The sequence below is a fragment of the Colias croceus genome, chromosome 21 (assembly GCF_905220415.1).
Source record: "Colias croceus chromosome 21, ilColCroc2.1".
NCBI lineage: Eukaryota > Metazoa > Arthropoda > Insecta > Lepidoptera > Pieridae > Colias > Colias croceus.
Window position 1 is genome coordinate 7,034,369 of NC_059557.1, and position 25,407 is coordinate 7,059,775.

General features: G+C 32.9%; 1 protein-coding gene and 1 long non-coding RNA gene across 7 annotated transcripts in view; one reads left to right on the top strand and one right to left on the bottom strand.

Moving 5' to 3' along the window:
- LOC123701253 (brain tumor protein) overlaps positions 1-25,407 on the top strand; it is a 366,899-nt gene that overhangs the window by 85,914 nt on the left and 255,578 nt on the right. Inside the window, exon 1 of one of the 2 annotated variants that reach the window (XM_045648670.1) lies at positions 4,493-4,717. The exons of the other annotated variant lie outside the window; for it this stretch is intronic. The gene's annotated coding sequence lies outside the window, so the exon portion shown is untranslated. Of the gene's footprint in view, positions 1-4,492; positions 4,718-25,407 lie in introns of those variants that run through there. 2 annotated transcript variants of the gene reach the window in all.
- On the bottom strand, positions 19,564-24,916 carry LOC123701259. 5 transcript variants are annotated; one of them, XR_006752707.1, is made up of 2 exons: positions 24,531-24,916; positions 19,564-19,780 (listed from the first exon to the last, which is right to left on the bottom strand). It is a non-coding gene; the product is annotated as an uncharacterized LOC123701259 (long non-coding RNA). The 5 variants fall into 5 exon arrangements; XR_006752704.1 differs by having other exon boundaries at positions 24,435-24,916; XR_006752703.1 differs by having other exon boundaries at positions 19,564-19,783; positions 24,435-24,916.

Here is a 25,407-nt window from a genome sequence, read left to right on the forward strand (position 1 = left end):
GAAGGAACGTATCAACATGAACAATACGTAATTGATGAAACAAAGGGATATTAATTTAATGGTTATACGGTATCGGACCACCACCGGACCACCAGGCAGGAGGATATCTCGGGTATATAAGCAATTCACAAGTGAACTCGTCATTCTCGCACCAGCTCTCTATAGTTAAGGTCGTAGATTAAGTAAAAATTGTAATTTGTTTAAATAAATTATTTTTTTTAAAAGTAATCTCGACCGAGTTATTTTTACTCGTGTATGTTATACCATTTTAATATTGCAATTTTATATTTTCACTTCAATTTCGAATAATATCCTGGATAATGCATCGCATGGTGAGTGATATCACGCTATAGGGCAAGTTTTAAATATTTAATATATTTTAGTCAATTTAATATACATAGCACTTTAAAATATCAGACATTGAAAAACTTAAAATAGTGAATGTAGGGGAGGATATTATTTTGATTTTAATATTACAATTAAAAAGGCGAACACACAAACGAGATAGATCGCAGTCTTAATTATAAATCACGAATTCATTACCTTGGCTATATAATAATACACACACTAGCGATCCGCCCTGGTGTCTCCTGTGGGTAAATATGTTTAGTACTAATGGATAACGTATCTATCCAACGGCCAAATAAATTTTTGAAGTTGGTTCTGTAGTTCCTGAAGTTAGCGCGTTGAAGACTCCGTTAATAAGTATATAGTCTATGTTGAAGACAACATAATATTATGTACACTTAAACTTTCTATAACAATTTTTGTTAAATTATTTTTGAATAAAAAGTGGATTATTGTAATCCCAATATTCCATTTTATATTTGTTTTTACTTTGGAAATATTTGCTTAATTTCGTAAAACAAGTGTAGGTGTTGTACTTGAGTTCTATGAAGGTAATTCGATACGTTTATAAGATAACGAGCGTTGTTCTTACACGTGTCTCAGGTTCGATTTCGATAAATAGGTACGTCGGTTGTTAGGCGATTTTAACGGATTTAAACATGGTTTATTTGTTCATTTTTCGTTATTTTTTTTGACTTTCATACCAGCATGCAATGGATGGCATCAAATAATTTAGATTCATGAACATTTTCCTTTGTTATTAAATAGTAATAAATCTTCGTTACAAGCAACTATAAAGACTCATTTTTGTAAGCAACATATTATTAAAAATCATTATTTTTAAAATTATGTGTTTTTCTTTGGTGAGATTCGAATGGTACTCGTAGTTTATTGATTAGAGTTAATAATTGTACCAAATAAGTAATAAAAATTCTATTTTGTAAATAGAACCTATAAAGATTTATTCATAGTTCAATGACACTATTTAATGTGGAATCTATAAATACTTAAGTATAAAATAAATCTGTTTATGAATATAATAAATATTCATAAATTGTGGAGAATTTTGTACTTACATTTTTTACATTCGCAAAAATTGAGTCTTATTTTCTCACCAACAAAATAATTATGGAAGATATAAAATCATTATTATTTACAATATTTATAAACAAATTGTTTTATTCGTCCTTTGCGTTCCTCTATAAAATATTCTTAATAAAAAATAACAAAAATCCTTATATAAAGTATTTTATCAATTTAATTAATTTCAAAAAAAAATTCGCTATGCATGATTTTATGTCATTAGTGTTACAATATAGAAATGCACTGCATGCTGAAATACATTAGCTGTTATATGAGTAAGCGTAACGTCGATAACCTCGATAGTGATGTGCTGTATCGATCATTTTTGTCGATAGATTGTCATTGTTGTGTCAAATATTTAAAGGCAATGTATAATGTACTTACCTACATTAAATTTTATTATATCGTGGTATTTATTTTATTTTCCCTAATGACAAAAAGACAATGTAAATGCTTATTGATAAACAATATCATTGGTATATTTTTGTTACCTGAAATATAAGATCATATTAAATCAATTTTCTTTAGTGTAGAGTATAATATAAAGAGCTAGTTTCTAAATCCACAATACATACTTAAATTTAATGGTCTTTTTCTACTATTTATACTAATATGTATTTAATTCTTCTCTTCTATAATTAATTGTTTTAAAGTTTCTACAAACTATTTATTTGTCTTCCCACTACGTATCATATTCCATTATTTTCAACATTCACATTACATTGATTATTTTATTCGTACAAAACCAAACATACCGCCCATTTGACAAACAAGCAAAACAAACAGATTTCCTAAATTGTTCATTAGACGATTGAAAGGCTGCTATTAACACGTTCATTTGACAAATGTTTACACAAATGGGAGCGCAAAATGGAAGAGGTTGGAACTAATGACATTTAGTTTACCAATAGTGATTGATTGTTGGTCAGAGCACGCATCGATTTGAGTTATGTCATCTAGACCGTACTGTTAAGCGAGTTTAAACCTTAATACAGTGGAGTAAGGTTTAAATAAGTGTGATACTTTTGTTGCAAGCCTCACGGGAATGGATATAGCGTATTGAGATTGTAGAGAATTGTGAAATATACGAGACATAACGTTTTATCGCTATTGCTGTGCACGTCCATAATTAAAATAAAATTGTATACCTTAATGAATCAGGCACTATACTCATCTTATTATATTTTTCTAATTTAGATTTCGTGTCAGTAATTTCTTGTTCACTGAACTAAATTTTAGTCTAAAAATAGTAAATTAAACAAGCAAAATATTGGAAACAGTCAGACAAATATTTAACGAATAAAACAAGTGACCTTTAGCAGCTTTATGACCAGTAAACAATACACTTCACGCACAATATTATTTATGAAACGGCCGCGTGTCGTGAATTATATCACGTTTATATAATATTTTTCTTTGATTAAACAAGAGCTCTATTTCCTAGAAATAGAGACCATTCTCGAGATTGAGTATTTCTATAACGGACCAATAAATTAACGCTTGGGATAGATATCGGGATCGTCAAATTTACGACCTCAAGAAGTAAGGTCAAGATTGCTTTATGTTGCATGGATTATATCGTCTTGGCCGATATTATTGTCAGCGTTATCTGAGGTTTATTTTATCTTGATATATTTATTATTGTATATCAAAATATCAAATAGTATTGAAGAAGTAAAATATAGAATAAGATACTATCTAATAATGGTAATAGGTAATTAAGAAAAAATGTCATTCATTGTGGAATTAAAATAATTCTTGAGAAGAGTTTCACAAGTATCTCACATTTCATTGGTAGCAAAATTGGACATTAAAAATAAATATTAACAGATAGCTTTCAATGCTAACAATAGAAATAAACTTGGTTTCCTGCACATTAATTTTTACATCTTATTCAAAGTTATCACGAATAACATTATATGAAAAAGTTCAAGCTTTTAAAATATTAAACTGAAAAATTGTGAAGAGCCTCTCAATGACTCTGTCAAAGTGATTCTGAAAGTCATTTAAAAGTTAGTAGATATAAAGCGTCCATTAAAACTTAATATCGGCTTTTTATTTATCTGAACTCTTACTTTATAAAGCGAATTTATTTTTTTATTGCTTGCTAATAAACTTTTGAATTTACGTAAATTATACTTGTAATACTATTTGCCTTAATTGAAATGGGTCAGGGTTCACAAAAGGGTAGGATGTAACGGTAATTATTCGGAAAATTGGATGAAAATAATGAGCGTTATAAATACACTTCCTTACTTCTTCCTGTCCTTAAATAGGCTATTTAAAAATAACTACTTAAAAAATATTATTGACAAATTTTATTTGCATTGAATAGGTACTTTAAAATCCACATAATACATAATTTTTTTATCTGTAATCCTTGGTTTAAATAGTTTTTACCCACAACACGTATTAAAAATAATAAATCGTATCACTGTAATTCATTAACGCTAGTTAAGATAAGGAATGACCTCTGAATAATTTAAATATAAAAACGTGTTTGACATGTCAGTTAACAAGATCGGTCATTCACATAAATTATCATCATAACAATATAAACAAACACGATTGACACTTAATTCATTCAATGTCATTGACTTATTAGATAATATATTCTCACGATATGGTAATTATGATAAAATTTGTATAAAATTACTTGATAAAAAAGCTTTATTTACAATTTAAATTAGAGAGACTATGATTAAGATTAAAACGAAATAAAACAATTAGAAATAAGTTAAAAACCAGTCTGTAGTCACAATTGAAGTTCCTAGTTTTCAGAACGTGAATTTTAATGACTTTCTTATCTAATTTCGAGTATTTCAACAATTTTATGTCGTGGTGGTCTTGACACAGCGCGGTCTTTCGAAAAAAATATTTTTGTATTAAACATATACATTATACAATAATTAATACAACACTACAAATTAAAAATGCATTCAAGTAATCATTTAATTAAATTATTGCATTTAATTTCTATCGACATCGATATCCGCTGCACAACCCTAGTGTAATCGGCCGGTTATCGTTCGAGTAGATTCAGTGCGAGAGTGCGGCCGGTCCGTCGAACGCGCGAAATACTATCGACAACTGATTGACGCGATTTGAAATTCGAATTCGGCGTTCGAATTTTTTTCTTTTCAATAAAAGTGGCCAGTTTTATCAGAACAGATAAAAAAGGTTTTATAAAATGAATGTTTTGGAAACCTTTTAATTGTAATCGTGCTTTATAGTGGATGTGCAAACTATTGGATTATTCAATTAATGCGTAATTGTTTGCTAAAAGGTTGTATTTTGTTTTGATTTTTTAAATATGTAAATGGTAGTTATGTTTAATCTGTGGGATTAATAGATTAATAATATCTATGTAGATTTATTCGGCCTGAAACAATGTTGATTATTTTATTGCTATGATATTACATATTTAGTTATTTCTAAGTATAGTTTTCCTGGTATTTTATGAAAAGTAAATAAGTAAGTAACACCACTGAGATCAAAGTTAACGGATTCTTATTAGTTAAAGTTGTATTGTTATTTCTTGATGAAAGTCTACTAATAACTAATCTTATAAGAAGAAGTAGGAAAAACATAAGCAACAAAACTCAATATACATTCTATCTTTACGTTTCCATACACAAGACTGACGTCTTAAACAGTTGAACCGGATTTGATGAAATTTTTGGTACTTATCTGTTCAGAATTGCAGAAAGGGTCTGAAAAGAAACATAGATCTGTCGATAGTGTTAATAGTATAGACTATAGAGTCATATGAATATGATGAGTAAAAGATACAGAAAAAACTTACCTATTTTATTATTCTTAACCTGTAAATATTACCACATGTCAAAAATTTCGACCGCCTCCTTGGTACAGTGGTTGACGCGTGAGCGTAGCACCGAGGGTTCGATTCCCGGTGGAGACGAAGAAAAAAAATGTCTCGGTCTCGTAGGACACGGAAGGCTGATCACCTACTTGTCCCTAAAGAAAATCTATCAGTGAAACAGATGTATAATGCATCTGCCCCTTACCCCACTTGGGGACATGGGACCTCACACTTTACATGTCAAAAATTTTAAATATGAGCTCATATTTGCCATTTGCATTTGAAATGCCAAGAAAAGCGTCGTAAAGAGGAAAATTCTTTGAAGCAATAGATCCTTATTTTAATCTAATTACGTAATTCATCAACGCTTCTAAGGATTTTTTAAACTTCGCTTTTTTTCATTAACGAGGCAAACTTGAAGGTCCGAATAAAATTCGTGAAATTCATTCCCCTTATAAATTCAATCGTGATAATTTTTCTGGGAATACATTTGAATTAATTTATTTGAAATGGTATACAATATACAGAACTGTTTATTAAGATGCCGCAAATTAATATTTATGATGTATTTTGATAATTAAGATGGTTTAAGAACTTTAGATTGTTGTTTATGAGGTGAAACTTCTTTAGGCGCGTAGTAAAATGTCATGGTTGCGTCATGGCAATACCATCACAAGACGACGATTTTGGTAGCTTTGAATATTGGCAAGGAAGTTTCACTTCTGACACGTGTGCTCGGCACATACGCATTTTGCGTAAAGTGAACCGGTACCTTCTAGGGAAGCGCGCTCCATCTTAGGCCACATACAGCTTACCATCAGGCGAGATCGTGGTCAAGCGCTTCCCTATCGTGCAATAAAAAAAATACATTAAATATGTGCAGGTATAGATAAAATATCTGAACATCTATTATATTGTTTTAAAATATTAAGTATTTATCTTTACGCGTCTATAATAACGAAAGTTTTCTATACAAATGAAAACAATTTCCATTATAAATTTCGTACTTAAAATAATTATATTACTGATTTTTCCGAGAATACTTCAAGTTTAAGAGTAAGGCATCTTACCTAAGACTAAAACTTTTTTAATTACATATTACAAGATTTCAAGTTCCCGAGTTTGAAATTTAGTTATGTATTTAATGAATTAGTTTGTTAAATTATCTACAAAGTTGAAATCTTCTTCTTAATATATATAAATCTCGTGTCACAATGTTTGTCCTCAATGGACTCCTAAACCACTTAACTGATTATAATAAAATTCGCACACCATGTGCAGTTCGATCCAACTTGAGAGATAGGATAGTTTAAACATGTAGGTACCACTAGTTAAATGATATATTTAAGTTTGTGATACATTATAGCGAAATTATAGACTACTAGGTTTCCGCCCGCGCAGTCAAAGAAAAACCCGCATAGTTCCCGTTCCCGTGGGATTTCTGGTATTGCGTCATTTTCCCGGGATAAAAAGTAGCCTATGTCCTTTCTCGGGTATCAAAATATTTCCATACCAAATTTCATGAAAATTGGTACAGTAGTTTAGGCGTGATTGAGTAACAGACAGAGTTACATAGTTCTGGGGTTTGGTTTTACGCGAGTATTATACATTTAGAAATTAAAGACTTTTTAACGGAATTTAAACGCACGCTCGCTGTAAAGTGTTCGAAAGTCGAAACGTCGGGAAAATAATATAATGAATAAATCGCGTTTAAATTCCGTTAAAAAGTCTTTAATTTCTAGACAGAGTTACTTTCGCATTTATAATATTAATTAGTATGGATTTTAATCAAAACAACGATTCTTAGAAACATTTTCATTTTCAGTCGCATAACATCATGAAATGGTAAAGGAGAATGCCCATTTTTGGTACTGGTTTTTCTCATGCATCAAGACAACAATATATTAAAAAAAATCTCGGCAATTTAGAGGCCTTCTTACCATCGGAAAATATATTTTGAACAGGGAATGTTTTGTAAAATCTAATAAGACATGTAATTGTTTAGATCCGTTATTATAGATTTAGTGTCCATTACCGTTTACATTTTTGGTACCTACAGGTTTTTCTCATGCATCAAGATAAAAATACTATTAAAAAAAATCTTGGCAATTTAGAGGCCTTCTTACTATCGGTAAATATATTTTGACCAGGGAATGTTTTGTAAAATCTAATAAGACATGTAATTGTTTAGATCCGTTACCATAGATTTAGTATCCATTACCGGTTACCACGGTAACCAAGCGATTATATTATTATGACATTTACTATGGTAAATAGCTAATATTGTTTTCATTGAATTACAAAAAAATCAATGAACATAAAATCACTCTGTAAGGTATTGTTTATACACTGTAGGTTGTTTTAACATAGATAGTGAAGTAAAATAATATAAATATATATAAAAAATATTATTATGACATAGCTTGTAAGATAGCTTGGAAGGTAACCAGTTATTTCTTATTTGTTTCTTTCTTCGAATATGTAGTGAAAAAATGATTCAAACAACAACAACAATATGTAAACCGAATAAAAACTCTATTGGCATTTTTAAATATATATTTAGGTTTTCTTGAAATCCGTCCCGGAAGATTTCTGGTACCTACCTACACTAGCCGATGAACAGATAGACTTTGTCTGAAAGCATAAGCTCTACGCATAGATTAAATATTATTTTAAACGAAAAATAGCCTTCAGACGATAAAATACTACCTAAATCACACATAAACCTAACTAAATCGGGTTTATTTAAGTTTTGAGGTTAATTCACATTTTTCTCAATATCTTGAAAACCCCTGTTTTTATCACAAAAAAATGTATTGGTAAAAATCTTTTGAATATCGAAGAACCCTCCAAAACCACTCTGGTATTGACGCAACACTATACTGTGGTCCATACTTTCATGGGCATTCTCCTTTGTTGCTAAGCGCAAAACTCGAGAACGGCTAAATCGATTTCGTTAATTCTGTTTTTATAATATTCCTTGAAATAGGATGCTATGCAGAGAAACGTAAACATGTACCACGGGCGAAGCCAGTGCGGACCGCTAGTTGCGTATAAAATTGTAAGTAGGTATTCATAGAGACTACCAATAGTACTGAACACTTATAACTTAGAATTTTACTATTAAAAATAAAAGTTTCATAACATTACATATTTATAACGCGAACCTATAAGATATTTCCAAACAAAAAGTACTCAGTACGACTTAAGAAGCGAAAACTTCTTCAAAAATACTTATTTCTTTATCACGTTGAAATGACCCTTTTATATTAAATGTTGCAAAAGGTAACGAATCTATAAAAAATTAAAAAAAAACCGATAGTCTTTTATATTAAAATTTCCATAATGATACTAAAGACGCTCTCAATTTATTCATAAAAATGCTCGATATTTTCATAAAAACAAATTTGATCGCCTTCCAGATGTTTTTTGTTTGAATTTTGCGAATACTTCAAAAGGCTGCGTTATAATTAGCAGTGCTTAATTAATATCAAAGAGATGATTACAAAATTTGTAAACGACCATTTTGAAAACATTTCTGATAGTCATTTTGATTTATTTTTAGTCATAATTAAATCGGTGACTTATTATTATTTGCTTTTTAATGCATAATGCCATCCATATATTTGTACCATGTATTTATAATTCAAGACGTGATTTAACAAGGTGTTCTTATGTTAATTAATAATATGAGCTTTTATATGCCTAATTTTAAATTTATTTTCTAGGCTGCAATCTGACTTCTCAGCAAATAATTATTGTTTAATAAGAAAAATCTCTATAATACAAACCAGTTAAACAATTCTTTATTATAAAAATGCGACTATATCATATAAGAAGACATAGTATATAAGTAGTACACAATACTCTATACTAATATTATAAAGAGGAAAGGTTTGTAATTATGTATGTATGTATGGTTTTCACGCATAAACTACTGGACCAATTTTGATGAAATTTGGCACAGACAATCTTTAGACCCTGAGAAAGAATATAGGCTACCTTTTATTGCGAAATATATACCACGGGCGAAGCCGGGGCGGACCGCTAGTCAGATAATAATGAAAAAGATGTTGAATATAAGATAGATTGGTACTTGTCATAGAATATGTTCAATTTTATATAATACATTCTCAAAGAAAATTATTTTTACTGTTATTAAACTAAAATTTCTAAAATAGCTAGATATTTGTTATCTTGGAAATGAAATAGAAAATAGTTTTATAGATACTCTTACCAAAATAGAAATGAACTTTCTGTATCTATATTTAGTGTTTTAATTTGGTGTCAAAATTGGATCTCATATAAAATAATTTAATCAAGGACTTTGCTTACCAAAAACTCAATTTCCATACAAGATAATCGCTAGACCAAAAAATAAGTTCCCAAAATACGTGTTGGAGGTAAAAATAAAATGGTGGGTTAATAAAAGCTCCACATTTTCGTGAACAGGGGTTAATGGCTCTTCAGGAGCAATCTTGTAGGACTGAGAGTTCCACTTTCGTGAAGTCCTGCCGCGATTTGTAAGCTGAAGCTATGACTTTATGCTTCATTAGATTCTTCTAATGATTAGAAGATACATTCAAGTCTAAATCCATACTAATATTATAAATGCGAAAGTAACTCTGTCTGTCTGTCAGTTACTCAATCACGCCTTAACTACTGAACCAATTTGCATAAAATTTGGTATAGAGATATTTTGATACCCGAGAAAAGACAGGCTACTTTTTAGTTTTTACCCCGGGACCTATGTCCCGGGGTAAAAATTCGGAAGGATGGATGGGTGATTCGGGGATTTCCGGGATAAAACCTATCCTATGATAGGTTTTATCCCGGAAATCCCCCGGGAACGGGAACTATGCGTTTTTTTTTTTTTTTTTTTTTTTCACTCCGCTCATGCCTTATCCCACCAAGACACTGGTACTCATTGAAATCGCTTCACCAAAGTGCGGATGTCATACGTTACTGTTCGCTAAATCGTACGCCTTTTTTGTGTTTACTTTTATTGGTTAGTTGGCGGATTGTTCCAACAATTTATTCGCTAACACGCCCAAACATTCGGGATTCACTTTATTTGTTGGCTAAATTTTTCACTTTAAATCTATTTTTAGTTCAGTTTTATTTTGTGAACAGAAAACTGATTCATTCGTTTAAATTATACTTATTGTAATAGATATGTTTCCCAAATAAAAAGGATTTTCAACTTGGTAAAAAAACAGCTTCCAAATCATGAACTTCCTTCTTTAAAGTCGGATATTACGAATGATGCGGTTCGTACATGATGTGAATGAACTCGCATAGTTAGCACTAAACGCGATGATATAATGTTGGCTCAATGTATTAGAACTCCTACATTAACTGTTATTCCATTGATGAATGCTTTTGTGTGTTGTAAGTAGGTATATTTATGCTCTATTATGAATACAGTTAATTTATAGAGTACTATATTTCCGCCCGCGGCTTCTGTTCTCAAAGAAAAACCCCCATAGTTTCCGCTCCTGTGGGATTTCCGGGATAAAAAGTAGCCTCTGTCTTATTCTGGGTCTTCAGCTACCTACATACCAAATTTCATTGTAATCGGTTGAGTAGTTTTTACGTGAAAGAATAACAAACCATCCACCCATCCATCCTTGCAAACTTTGGCATTTAAAATATTATTAGTTGGACTTATTTTAAATAAAATGTGCCACTAGGCTAAAGCAGCAAGCAATAATTTGTAAAAATATGTAGTTTCTGCTAGCTTTACTCCACAAAGAAAGATAAATTATAATATATAGGGATCGTAGATAAATTAAATTTATTTATTGCATACACTTTACTGTTTTTATGTACCTGCATATAAACATTAATTCTCAATCCTGTATGACTCTGAAAAAATACATTTACCTTTCGCAAATGGTTTCACAAACATATCCTTCAAAAAAAAATAAAATAAATTCATTTCCAACTTGTGACAGCCCTATGTTACGATCTACGCATACGTTTGCAATTCAGCGTATCACAGGCGTTACATAACAACGAGGTACCGAGGGACTTCGCTGTCGATTGCATATTGATGTGTGTGTCACAGAGTATTATATAACAGATAATAAAAGAATCATTCAAACTATTATAGACTTTTTGTACTATTAAATGGATTAATAAAAACTGTTCTAAGTAAGTATAATGAGGAGCTATATTTACATAGATTCAATACTCACAACAATTTAGTCATCTATGAATTTAAAGTATCAAATCCATTTTGTAATAATGTTATGCTTTTAAGTTTTGTACCTATTTAGTGTAATATGCAATATGTATAGAGATAATGTTATCCTAGTTTCTATATTCATTTAGATAATTCATTATTTTCAGATTAATAATTCATCATATTAAATTCTTTATAACAGCTAGTTTGCAGTAGGTCATGTATTAGTACAATTTTAAAATAATAAATAGGTAATACGTGAAAACCCTACCCGATACGGATGGAACTTCAGTGACTACATGCATTGAAGAATCTCTGAGGTTTCTGCACTTAACTATTCTGTGTCTTTGATCTGTAACCCGTCTTGCATTTTATTAGGGTTGTCAAAAATGTACAAAATAAAAATAGTGTATAGTTTTATTTACTACCTACCTACAATATTAATATATCCTGAGTTCAATTTGAAAACTGTTAATATAAAAGAAAATATAAGTACATTACAAATGATCCGCCTTTAAAATATTAATAATGCGAGAACAAGGAAAGTTTAAATAAAATAATAGTAGTAAATAATATCATTCAAGCATAACAAAGACATCTTTAAAAACACAATGCTTTCTTAAAAATTCAATGCAACAGCTCTAAGAACAAAGTAAAACGCCGCAACTATGTATTTCCGCTGAATACTAAATTATGCCCCGGCTTAGTAAACTCTGCCTTGAAGTCGTACAAACTTCAACTATTTTTGTACTCCGTATGCGAAAACACGAACTATTTCTACTAACATACAAACCGTCTAGTACGAAAATAACCATTAATCACACGTTAAAAACAATCTAATTGAGAGCTGACAACTACGCAGAAATCGCCAATGCAAAAAGAAAACATGACCCTACCACAATAAAAACCGTACGAAACCGGGCTAAAATTATAAAGTCGACGCACTCGTGGACCAACTCGACCCTATTATTATCCATCCAAAAATAAACCGAAAAGCCACAACGTAAAACACATATTCCAAAAACCAAGCTCAACCGTAATGCTCTATTGAAATTAATGATCATCGCCATTGAGTAGATCTGAAAATTCAATAAGGCATAAATACCCAATCAGCCCATACAATTCTGAACTATATCTGAAAGCGATTAGAACCATATTCGCAAATCAAAAATAGAATGCAAGCAAGATTCAACCGAGTCTGGATAATGCCCTTTGTTGATTCTAGAATTTTTTCAAAATTGGAACGTAAGAACACGTTCCATATGCCTCAGATTCGAATACATTTCGAATTACGCGTATGAAAGAAGGGCGTAAACTGCGTTTATAGTGTTATTGCAAAATTGACCATAAGTATGTGGGTTATGGTTGATATTGAATATTAGTGGTTGTAAAATGTCATGACATTGCATTCCATGCGATGCGAATGACTCTTGTATGACAACGGCCAGACAAGGGCAGTCGCATGCCACGGACGTCGCCTACGCGTACGAACTTGCGATTTTCTTTGCTGTTTTTATACGATAGATGTATGTTACAATTACTATGGGAATAATGTTGTTGTGATGTTTTGAGACACATTTGGTCATTCTTATAACTTATATATTTAAGGCATTATAAAACCATTTGAGGGCTAAAATTCAGTAAATGCCTTTATTGTCAATCGTCTGACCAAATTTTTGATCCGTTCAATATGGTAAAAAAATACAAAAAAAAATGCTTCAATAACATACATTGATGAAATTATTGTATAGTCACCGATCCTTGATAAGTACAAAGTTTGAATTAAATATGTCCGTTTAAAGTGGGTCAAAATCGACTCTATTGGAATCGGTTACGTGAAAAAGTACAGATGAACTAATTAATATACTTAAGCATGTCAAAATAAAATTGTAGAATAGATAATTATTTAAATGCAGATGCTACTCTTGAAAAAGCTTCGAGGATTTTTTTAATAAAGCAAAATTTACGTTTCTTAAGCGCTTGTAAGCTTACATGATTAAAAAGTTTTTGGTTTAGGAATGTAAGACCGCACTCGAGGAATAGCTAATCCATACTTATATTATAAAGCTGAAGAGTTTGTTTGTATGTTTGTTTGTTTGAACACCTTAATCTCGGGAACTACTGGTCCTATTTTAAAATTTTTTTCAGTGTGTTTATTCGGTGCTCATTTATCGAGGAAGGCTATTATAGGCTATATATCATCACGCTAAGACCAACAGGAGCGGAGCAATGCGGGTGAAACCGCGAAGCGCAGCTAGTACTAAATATACTTAAATAAAAATAAAATCAGTACATCAAAGATGAATGAACCTGTGACCGTGAGACCGTTCTTGGAATCCATACATACGTAAATTTTGTTTGTTTGTTACGTAAATGATTTCACATTGAATTTATTTCGCTTTTAATAATATGTTTTTCGTAGGTATTGATTTTGTTAATAATTTAGTAGGTAATTCATCCATACTAATATTATAAATGCGAAAGTAACTCTGTCTGTCTGTCTGTTACTCAATCACGCCTAAATAATTACAGAACCAATTTGCATGAAATTTGTTATGGAGATATTTTGATACCCGAGAAAGGACATATCACATAGGCTACCTTTTATTGCGAAATATGTACCACGGGCGAAGCCGGGGCGGACCACTAGTTATTTTATAAGTCTGGAAGTAACGAATCTAAACCACGAACAAGCAAACGTATTAATATGAGATTTGTAAAAAGTGTGTTTTAAAGAGCAACCATGGAGTTTCTTGTCGGCTCTTCTCCATAGTTACTGCTTTCCGAATCGGTGGTAAATGTTAAAATATTTTATGACAAAAGTGCTTCTAGAAGAAGTCTAATTGAATGAATAAATGTTTGTGTATCGTATCGTATGTAATTATGACACTCGTTACATAATTATTAAGCTCTAGACTATTCACATTAATCAGCACTGTCTTCTTGAAAACATAATACCGAAGCTAACAATATGTTATAAATTATAATAATATGTGATTATTTAATTTCGTCGTTGAACTCTAAAATTTCAATTAAAAGTTTAGACATCTAAATTTGAAAAAGTGAAAAAAGCACTTATTTGAATGGCATGTAAAAAAAATCGGCGAAAATTTAAATCCATATACCCACTGGCAGTGGTGGCTCAGTTAAGTGGTGAGACCTCGGACTTCGAATCGATAAGTCCGTGGTTCGAGACCAGGCGAGCGCGCAGGAAATAAATTGATTTTTCAATTTATCTGCGCATGTTGTAACATCACCACTGCTCGAACGGTGAAGGAAAACATCGTGAGGAAACCGACATGTCGAAGAATTAAAAAAAAAAGTTCGACGACATGTGTCATCCGCCAACCCGCACTTGGCCAGCGTGGTGGATTATGGCCTGTACCCTCATAGGAGGCCCGTGTCCCAGCAGTGGGAACGTATATGGGCTGATGATGATGATGATACCCACTTAAACAAAAGTTTCAAATTCAATACAATTTTAACACAAAGCTGGGGTTAACGTAACTAAGTAGTTATTCAACCTTCTGTCTGTAACAATGACACACCCGTATCAAAAATGATAAGAATCAGAATTTATAAACTAAAATTTTATACCAACGCATAACGGCCGAAATTTCCACGAAAAATACGCGGTCGAAAATGTGGAATTATGGCCTCTAGAGGATTCTATTTCATTACATAATCTATGATACTTTTAACAATATTATGTAATGTATGATATTACTTATAGGTGTCACATTATGATAAGTAGTATGTTTGAAGATATCATATGCTTTTAACCTTGATCGCAAAAATAGTAAAAACTAAGTACCTATTTTATAAAGTATAAACTAATTAAGGTGTCGTCCGGCTGACCTAACGCTATTTTATTTTGTCAACTCCCTATAATTATAACGTACATTTTTAATAAGAACGTTTTTAAATTTGTAGCTATCGACAAATACAAATAAGACATTTATATTGTTAAAATTTACATTCCATAAAGAAGATCTAAAAGACAAACAGTACAAATCGATAGCTGGGAAGCCAATCGAAACTCTACATTTACATCAAAGAATATCAACAGTAGTTCCTACATAGTTATTAAGCTATTGCATAGCTTCTATCGCGGGCCTCGAGCGCAGGGACAGAATCGAGAAATTCCGTAACGAAAAAACCTCACGCTTCCTACTCCGACGGGCGGAGGTGTGGCTTGAAGGCATAGCATGCAATAGCTTTACCGCGGCAGTCCCCGAGTGCCACACGTCGTTTTTTTTTAGTTCGTTTGGTAGTAGAACTAAAGATACGTCAAAATTTCCAAAAGAAAATCATAAAATATTATCGAAACTAAAAGAACGCTTGAATAATTGTTAAAATAAATATCCTTTTGCTGATATACACATGTTTAGATGGATTTGTACAATTATTTGTTGTATGGAAAATATTATAAAGATACGACAATGTTTCCTTAGCTCATATTTCTTTTATCTTATTGATAATTAAGATCTCATGGAATTTTTTGTTAAAATATAATTATTTCTGAACGAATCGTACATGTTATGAAATCTTTTTATCTGTATTTTAATTATGTTTTATTTGTTTCAGGTAAACATCAGAAGGATGGAACCGACTTTGTTTTGTGAAAGAGTACTTCAAGGTTTATTAGAACCTTAAGTTTTGCGTCGACAATGTAATTAGTAAAATATAATATTGATAGTTATCAAACATATTCAATCTTAGAATGCGGATACTCTTAAAGCTTTTAAAAAATCTTCGATTCTTATAATAAGCAGTAGGTATGATGTTTCCAATTTCTGGATGCTTAATTTACGAAATAAAAACAATTATAATAATATTGGTATTCACTTTTATTTTACTTACAGAAATTCTTTCTTTCTCAATTTTAACCATTAAAACTACCTATATATCACTGCATTCCATTACAATTTTCTCACAAAGACATAAATAAAACCGTTTTAAAACACTATTAAATCGCAAAAACTATAGACAAAGTGTTCTATCAATCAAAGTCGAAATCGAAAGAATACAATGAAGTTCGCGAGCGAGACCGGGTGAAGAAACTTAATAAAGTCTGGAAAGTTCGATAATGCAATTCCAGTTGGTAATGTGTTTGATGGATCTAGATTGCGTTTTGTCTGAAGATTGGGAATGGCGAATTACTTGTTGTAAATTTAAATTGCTTAATGGATTATTTGTTAACTCGAGAAAATAACAAACAAAAGTAAGTAATGTTGTATTATAAGAATTTACACGCGAGGTCGGGTTAAATATTAGTTTGAATGTAATAAGAATGTACTGCGATTCTACACAGCTACCTAATTTATATAGGTAGTTGAGAACAAATCGCAGCAAGTCAACGACTATTAGCAAAGTGAAGGTAGTTGGTTCGAATGTCGTAAGTATAAACATGGTCCGAGCGCCTAGGCACGATTCGTACGAATGCGCCATAACGATTCAAAGGAAAGGGGCATTTTATAGTATTCGACAGCTAAGCATGTTTTGACAGGAAATAGTGACAATTATTCATCCACAAAATTATTCAATCAAAAGTTACGTCTAACCGTATAGCATCTGACATGTAGTATTACGAAAGATACATCAATTGCAAAGCTTTTGAAAAGGTTTACTTCATTTTAAAATGCTTTCCTATTATGACTTATTTTTTTTCTGCGAGATAATGAAGGAACGTAGAACTAAATCGTTCTAAGCTATGTTCTAAGTGCAATTCTCGAAGAAGAATATTCATATAAATTTTCCATTATTCTGTATATATTTTTTTGTCATTAACTAAAATCACACCAAAACGAATCATCACATAACGGTTATTCACAACGTAAAGTAACGATACAATACCGATATGACATAATGAATAACGTTATATAACGAGATCCTGTGACGGTCTAACGTATCTCCGAGTAGCACGCCTGCTTATCGCGAAATTACAACAGATATTTACGTTCGCCGTATAAAGAAATAATTTACGCGGCAAAGCTTGTTTGGGTGGGCTAAGGTATGAGAAATAGCGGATTGGAAACGGATAGAGACTATTATTATTAGACTTCGTTAGGAATTGGCCATTTTCTAGCGAAAAAAACTTCTGATTTTTATGTTTTTTTTTTACGATTCACAACTTTTAAATTTAGCATCTTAAAAGTCATCTCCAACGCAATGTGAGTGAATATTGGCATTCGTTTTATTTTATATTATTCAATTTTATTCAATGCTATTCAATAAGAAACCATGTAATTATCACTTGCAAATTTCACCAAGGTCTCAAAATATAATTTAACTTATTCATTTCACATTTCGTTTTTAACTTACCACCTGATCATACCAACATTTTGTTTTACCAAAATTCAAAGCAAATTAATTAGACATTTATTTCCACTTGGACCACACGAAAGAGGAGCTCCAAGAAAAAATGACGGTGTTAGCGCCGACAGGCCGTTAGGTGCGTTGTGATCGAGTGGCGTGACTGTCGACTTTGTACCACCCTTGCGGGGTAGGGTGTGGCCCAAGTGATAGCGGGTTAGAGGATTAGTCCCTATACTATTGTTACAACCTATTTATAAAAGGCGGTAATATTATTTATACGATTTCGTGTGGAAGATCGCAGAAAGTCAAATAGAATAATTATTTTGTTTTATCGTAGAAATATTTTGTAAAGAACAACAACAAGTAGCAATTAATACGTTGAAATCGTAATATTATACTTGCATTTACCTGCATTGGAATTAATAGATAGCTGCTCGCGGTACTCTTCTTTTAAAACCTGTCCTAATAAATAGATACATCAATTTTGTATGATATTTTACATATCATAGAATTTAAGCACAATTCGTTACAATAAATCGCTTGCAACGCTTGGTTTGTTAAGTTATTCACATACGTATGTATTATAACAGAAATATCCTATATATTGCCGAGCACACGTGTCAGAAGTGAAACTTTTTTGACAAGATTCAAAGATACCAAAATCACTTAACTCCATGACGTGCCCGTATTGCCATGCGATCTTGAATTTTTTCTCTCAACGCGCCTAAAGGAGTTTCACTTCAATATTTAATACAAATAATACTAATCTACATAACTTCATAAGTAGCCAACTAACTCAAAAACCCGCTATCACTCGCACGTGCCCTACGCAGTCATTAGTAGAAAAAATTGCGTATTTCGTCTATTTCTCTAACACACTAAATTGTTTCCATCGCACAGCCACCTAACTAGATCACGTTGATAAAAATATTCTATTCTCTTTTTGTTTTCGTGAAAATACTTTTCGTACTATTTTCTATTGTATTTGATGTTAGGTATAATGAGTATATCGTTTCAATTTGTGTTACATAATAATATATTGCTTCGATTCAGTAGCTATTATTATTATTTATTGTTATTCCAAACTGCTTTTTACAATTTCATAAATGAAACTGCGCTCCGCGGTTTCGACCGCGTGGCTCCGTTCCTGGTTGGTCTTAGCGTAATGCTGCGCTCCGCGGTTTCGACCGCGTGGCTCCGTTCCTGGTTGGTCTTAGCGTAATGGTATATAGCCTATAGCCTTCCTGGATAAATGCGCTATCTCACACCGAAAGAATTTCCAAATCGGTCCAAAGTTCCTGAGATTAGCGCGTTCAAACAAACAAACAAACAAACTCTTCAGCTTTATAATATTAGTATAGTATAGATTAAAATTGTTTTTCATAAGTAACAGTTTTTGCATTTATTTTATTAAATTAATTATAACGCTCATTCAGTTTCATAAAATTGGAAAGTTATATATATGTTAAAAGGTTTAAATTATTTACTTTTCTTTATTATTATGAGTACATTTTAAACAATAACCTATAATAATATTTCATTCAAAAAAGTCTAAAAAATATGCATATATTTAACAAAGCATTATAAGTATATGATGATAACATTTCGATCCCAATATAATATTTTGTCCTGAAATATTTATTCATTACCACTCTTCCTGCACATTATTGATGTTTTGCATTAAAACAAAACATGTATTATGTGTCGAATAAAACACACAGCGTTGGATGAAGAAAGCAGTCTATGAATCCTATATATCTCTATGCAAATTGGGTCACCTTACCAAATATCGATGGATCTTTCACCTCACTAGCAAGAGCGCGTCCCTAGTATGGCATCTGTCATCATCGCCTTTGAAGCGCTGTCATCTTCCAAGCTCCATAGCATCTTCATCAGCAAGCAGTAAACTGCAACGCTGTGTGTTTTATTCGACACATAATACATGTTTTGTTTTAATGCAAAACATCAATATTATGTGTCTTTCTAAAACACACAGCGTTGGATGAAGATGTGTTTGATATCTGCTGGTGAAGAAAGACATACAAACGCTATGTTGAAAATAAATTATCTTGTTAATATTGTAATACCTAAGTGCTGTATTAACAACTTAAATTTCATTCCTTACAGAATGTTAAATGAACCTGTTGTATTGTAAAATAAAGTTATATTTTAAATTCTAAAAACAATACAAGGGGGTTATGTAATAACAACAAAAATTGTTTTTCTTTCATATTGTAAGAACTAACCATATAGGTATCCTCTAAATTTTAAATTATTCTCCTCAGATAATCTTCTCAATAAGCCAATACTAATGAACTAAGTCTTAGAACCTAAGAACTGCTTAAATATTTCTCTATATCTTTGATACAAATCAAAGTTCAAATAATAACATAAAAATAAAATTTTAAAAATTATAACTCAAAGGAAGATCAATGTCACCAAGGATAAACAATGGAGCCTCTAAGGCTAAATACTACAGTAAATAACATCTGTATATAAAATAACTATAATAAGCAATGTTAACACAACTGTACCTTAAGCATTAAGCATGTTTGTTACACATTGATCATTACTATGATCTTAAATTAATTACACTGAATTAAATAATAAATTAAACAGTTTCAGGTTACCTTAAAGTAAACCAGACTCACTGGCACTGGCTAAATTGACTGATTGACAGTAAAACTTTTATAATTGACTGTATGGTCCTTCCACTGCCTCCACGGGTTGGTGCCCTTACCACATTCTTGAAGCCACTGCTGGACAGGGCTGCTACGTTTACTGTCTTTAAGATCTGGAGGGACCTTAACTAGCCAGAGATAAAGGTTTGTGTTGCAAGGTTAAAGGGTCCGCCCCTTTATAGATAAGAATCAATTATCTACTTTTAAGATTGAAAATCAGTCCTTTGTTACTTGAACCAACCTTTCCACATGGGTCACTGGACATATCTATGTGTCTGAGTTTCCTCACAACCGACCACCTGTGTGCCTAGTGCGAGTTTTCATCGAGTACGAAACGTTACTATCGCGTCTGCGTCACAGCGAAATTTGTATGGGGAATCAAAGCTTCCCCATACGTCCGCTAGGGGCGCTGTTCGATTTCCCATACTAATTCGGCTGTGACGCAAACGCGATAGTAACGTTTCGTACTCGATGAAAACTCGCACTAGGCACACTGATGGATAATGTGTTGTTGTATCCATTTAATATCCAAATTCAGGTCAGGTTATAATCTTATCTTGCTGTGATAAAAAACTGTATTTTGAGGTTTTCAGAAGTCATGTTCATGTCATGAACAGGGTCAGCTTGCTTATGATAGACTTAAGCCAATAAAATAGAATCCCTGTGTACTAGATTACATGCATTCTTTTTTTTTTTTTTAGCATTGCATTATGAAAGTCACCTCCTGCTTGGAGGGTCATATGTTGGCACTGTGGAGGGGCACCACTACTTAACTGCTCTTTCTCCTTTGCTTTACAATGGGCTGTTTTCTCCCCTCCCCCCCCCCTTTTCTGACTGAGCAGTTGGGGGGCCATAAGGCCATTCACCAATGGTCTGAGTGCTCATGAATTCCGGGTCAATAACCATATATAACCATAATAGTCAATAACCATAAGCCATCTTTAGGCGCTTGACATTGAGTTGCGGACAAATGCCCGTATATTATTATTATTTATTATATCAACCATAAGCCACCCTTGGGTGCTATGTATCTGCCCCGGTCCCGGGGTGCGAGGTGCGCTAGTGCACTTGGAGGATTACCCTTGAAAGGGAATATTCAGTCTAGGCGTCAGCTCCATCAACGACTGCAGATGTCGCAAAATTCGGAGCAGGCTTTGGCAAATATGCCTTGGCACTAAAGCATTCCTTTGGGTAGCGAAATGGTCCATATCAGGAGCTTCCGAAATATTATATTTCCTGTTGTACAAGGTAGGAGAAGCCACTCCGGTACAGGTTGATTTCTTGAGAGGCAATCTAAATCAAAGGCCATTTAGGCGTCCTGGAAGCGTGCCAAGAGTTATTCTCAACTTTTCAGCTAGGTACAGTTACTCAGTTGTAAGAGCTAAGAGAGTCAGCAACCTTTGTATGTGGGCGACCAAAGTCTGATTGATAGCTTGGGCTACAGGATGTGCGCCCCTTGCAATTTACTCAGAAGCACTTTTATTGCATATCTGGTACACGACATATAAGTCAGAAGTTCTAATGCCAAGTCCCCTGCTTCCCTCTCCATTTCTCTGACAGGTAAGTACTGTTCAGATGTCCTACTCAGCCCGCATCCGCGGTATCTGTAGTTAGGAAGTGAGAAACTTGTTCTTTTACAAAGACTATTACATTTCTGTTTATGTTTCTTTTCCACAACTCTTAAGTCTTGTATAGCATGTAGAGGGAAAGCCTTTCTCTCTTGGTCTCCTGTGCGCGAAACTCTAGAGAAATACCTGGAGGCGACAACTGTACAGTCCTCTCAGTGTTAGATGTCTAGAACTGTCTGCAACTCTTATTTAGTGCAAGACATGGTCCTTTTAATGACTACCACAGTATGCTCTATCTTTGAGGCTTTTGGGACTGGCAATAACACAGACATTTCTATAGTATCACACATGAGGCACAAGTATCCAGGCTTACAATGTACACTTTGTAATTGATGTGCCAAACCTGCCTTCCCAAAATCTCTATGGTCTCCGGGACCTGTAGAGTTAATTGGAACAATCCTTGTGGACGAAAAGATAATTGTCTAACTAAAAGGCTGTAGCTCATTCTGTGGCTTTACTAAAATCTCCATGGTCTCCGAGACCTGTGAAGTTAAATTATTAGAATAATCCTGATAGTTTAACTAAATCAGAGGGCTGTGGCCCTTTTTGTGATTGGAGTGCCAATCAAGCTCTACCAATATCTCCATGGTCTCCGCGACCTGTGAAGTTGAATTGGAATAGTCTTGTCAATCAGGCTTTACCAAAACCCCCATGGTCTCCGCGACCTGTGAAGTTGAATTGGAATAGTCCTGCCAATCAGGCTTTACCAAAACCTCCATGGTCTCCGCGACCTGTGAAGTTAAATTGGATTAGTCATGGTAGACCCAAAAGATAATTGTCCATCTAAATCAGAAGGCACTTTATGTGGCTGTAGTGCCAATTAAGCTTTTCCAAAATCCTCACAGTCTACAAGACCTGTGAAGTTAATTTTGCAACGGTCTCAATAGACCAAAACTTAATAGCTTAAATAAAACAGAAGGAGGGCACCTCCAGCCTGTAGGGTCTCCGCGACCATTTGAAATGGCTGCCATATGCAGGCAGAAAATAGGCCAATGATGCCTGATTGTACAAGCCAATCCTGGCCTTGTGAGAATCTCATTACTGTTACCAATGATGTCTAATTTTACAAGACAATCCTGGCTTTGTAAAAATTTAATTACCGTTATAATCTGTGATATGTATCAAAATTACCTGGTTAATACCTAGGTGTTTAGGTGTCTCAGGTTGAATATCAACCTGGCGGAGCCATCAGCTCTTATTGCCAGAAGCATATCTGAATGTAAGTATGGCATATATTTTTCTGGGTCTTTCTGGACACAGTTCTTTCAGCATAACCATACTAAGCTAATCATGGCTAAGGACGCCTTGTATATATTTTCAGTACATATTTTTGTAGAAGATACAAATAAAAAATACAAAGATTTTGGTTACTTTACTGTTGATATTATAGAATTGTTATCACACCTGAGTGTTAATTTTAAGGCAAGCTCTTTCACTTAAGTAAGAAAGGAACTAGATAAACAACATTATCATCGGTAACATTATAACCAAGAATGATCTCATTCAACTGTTCGGGGATACAGTAAATATGGGTCCTTGATGATGATAATGTATATAAACATATCTACCTCTTATAATCTGCAATGTCTATTTCTTATGATTTTTCACTACTATTCAAATAAGTACCCATAGAATCAAAGCTTATTCTGGTATCAATTGGCTCTGAAAATAAGCTCCTTATGTTAAGAATTATTTACCGTAAGATAAATTAGGTAATCTCAACTTGCAGTAATAAGTAGCTCCTACTGAATATTGTGTGAGACTGTTGCTCATATTATACACTCTATATCATATCCTATAATAAGTTATGTAAAATCTATATGTGACATGTATCAATATTGAAATAATATTAAAATAGTTAATTAACAATTTCTTCTCTTTAGAATATTGTGATAGACAGGTTTTGTAACTAACTATCTAAAATCTAAGTACATCTTAATTGTCTTGAATTATTTATGTAGTCAGTGGGCACTAAGTAGTAGGTACTCACTTTTGTTGAGGTAGTTACAATTGAATGGTCAAAGTGATTGAGATGCCTCACTACCTGCTGAGTGCTGGGGCTCGTTAGCCAGAGGGGATCACGGCGGATTCCTTATACCTAAGTACCTTCTACCTAGGTAGCCTAACGCTATTTCACAAGTCTGGTTAAAAGCAATACTTGACACAGTAACCAATGTGCCTGTGTATGATAAAGAAACCCGATGATAATGTAGTGATCTCATTATAGGCATGCATTGTGTTTTATTAATTACCTACATCTAAATATTGATGTATTTGTGTCCAAATACTGTGAAATGTATGCCACGTGCTGGATGAAAATCTATGCACGAGTCCGGACATGTTCTGACAAGTTTGATTGTACTTACGGAATTTCTCGTCTCCCGGTCTCTTGGGCAGTGACGAACCATTACTTCTCTCGTCCTCCGAGGACGAAAAAGAGTTCCCGCCACTATTATACATACCAAAGCACCGGTTTTCGAATTTTCTTCCGACAACGTGGTCTTTTGTGTTTCATATTGGAACTAATTCCGTCTTTCACTAGAAAAACACTAAAATTTAACGCGTGTGTGTTTTATCACACTTAATATTCGAGAATTATAATTATATATATTCGAATTCGAGAATTATATTCTGCGCGATGTTATTGCGCACGAATTCATAAACGCTATGGAGCTTGGAAGATGACAGCGCTTCAAAGGCGATGATGACAGATGCCATACTAGGGACGCGCTCTTGCTAGTGAGGTGAAAGATCCATCGATATTTGGTAAGGTGACCCAATTTGCATAGAGATATATAGGATTCATAGACTGCTTTCTTCATCCAACGCTGTGTGTTTTAGAAAGACACATAATACATTTTTTTTATTTATATCTCTCCATTTCATAAAAACCATACTACACATTTCAATACAAGTAGCACTTCTAATCAAAAACATTCAATACACTAAAAGATCACCAATTTGTTTGCACATTAGCAATCGTGTTAACACGCAGTTGTTACATGAAGATGTAAACATTTAGGTCACAGTATGACTCAAGTGCAGCTGCAGGGTACAGTCGAGATCGGTTCCATAACGTTATTATACCGATACCGATCACATCACTATAAAACTATATTAAGATGTTATTGGCTGTAAAGCGGAGTTATCAGTTATTTTTTATTAGTTTTCGAGTATGTAATTATCAATTGATTTTATATTCGCTTTTGATGAGAGTATTTTTGGAACATATTTGTTTAGAGGCTTTTTATGTGCAATTAAAACCATTTTTGAAACTTCGCTGAAATAAGAATTTTCTTAAATCCACTACCTATTTGTTTATTTTGGTTTGATAACATT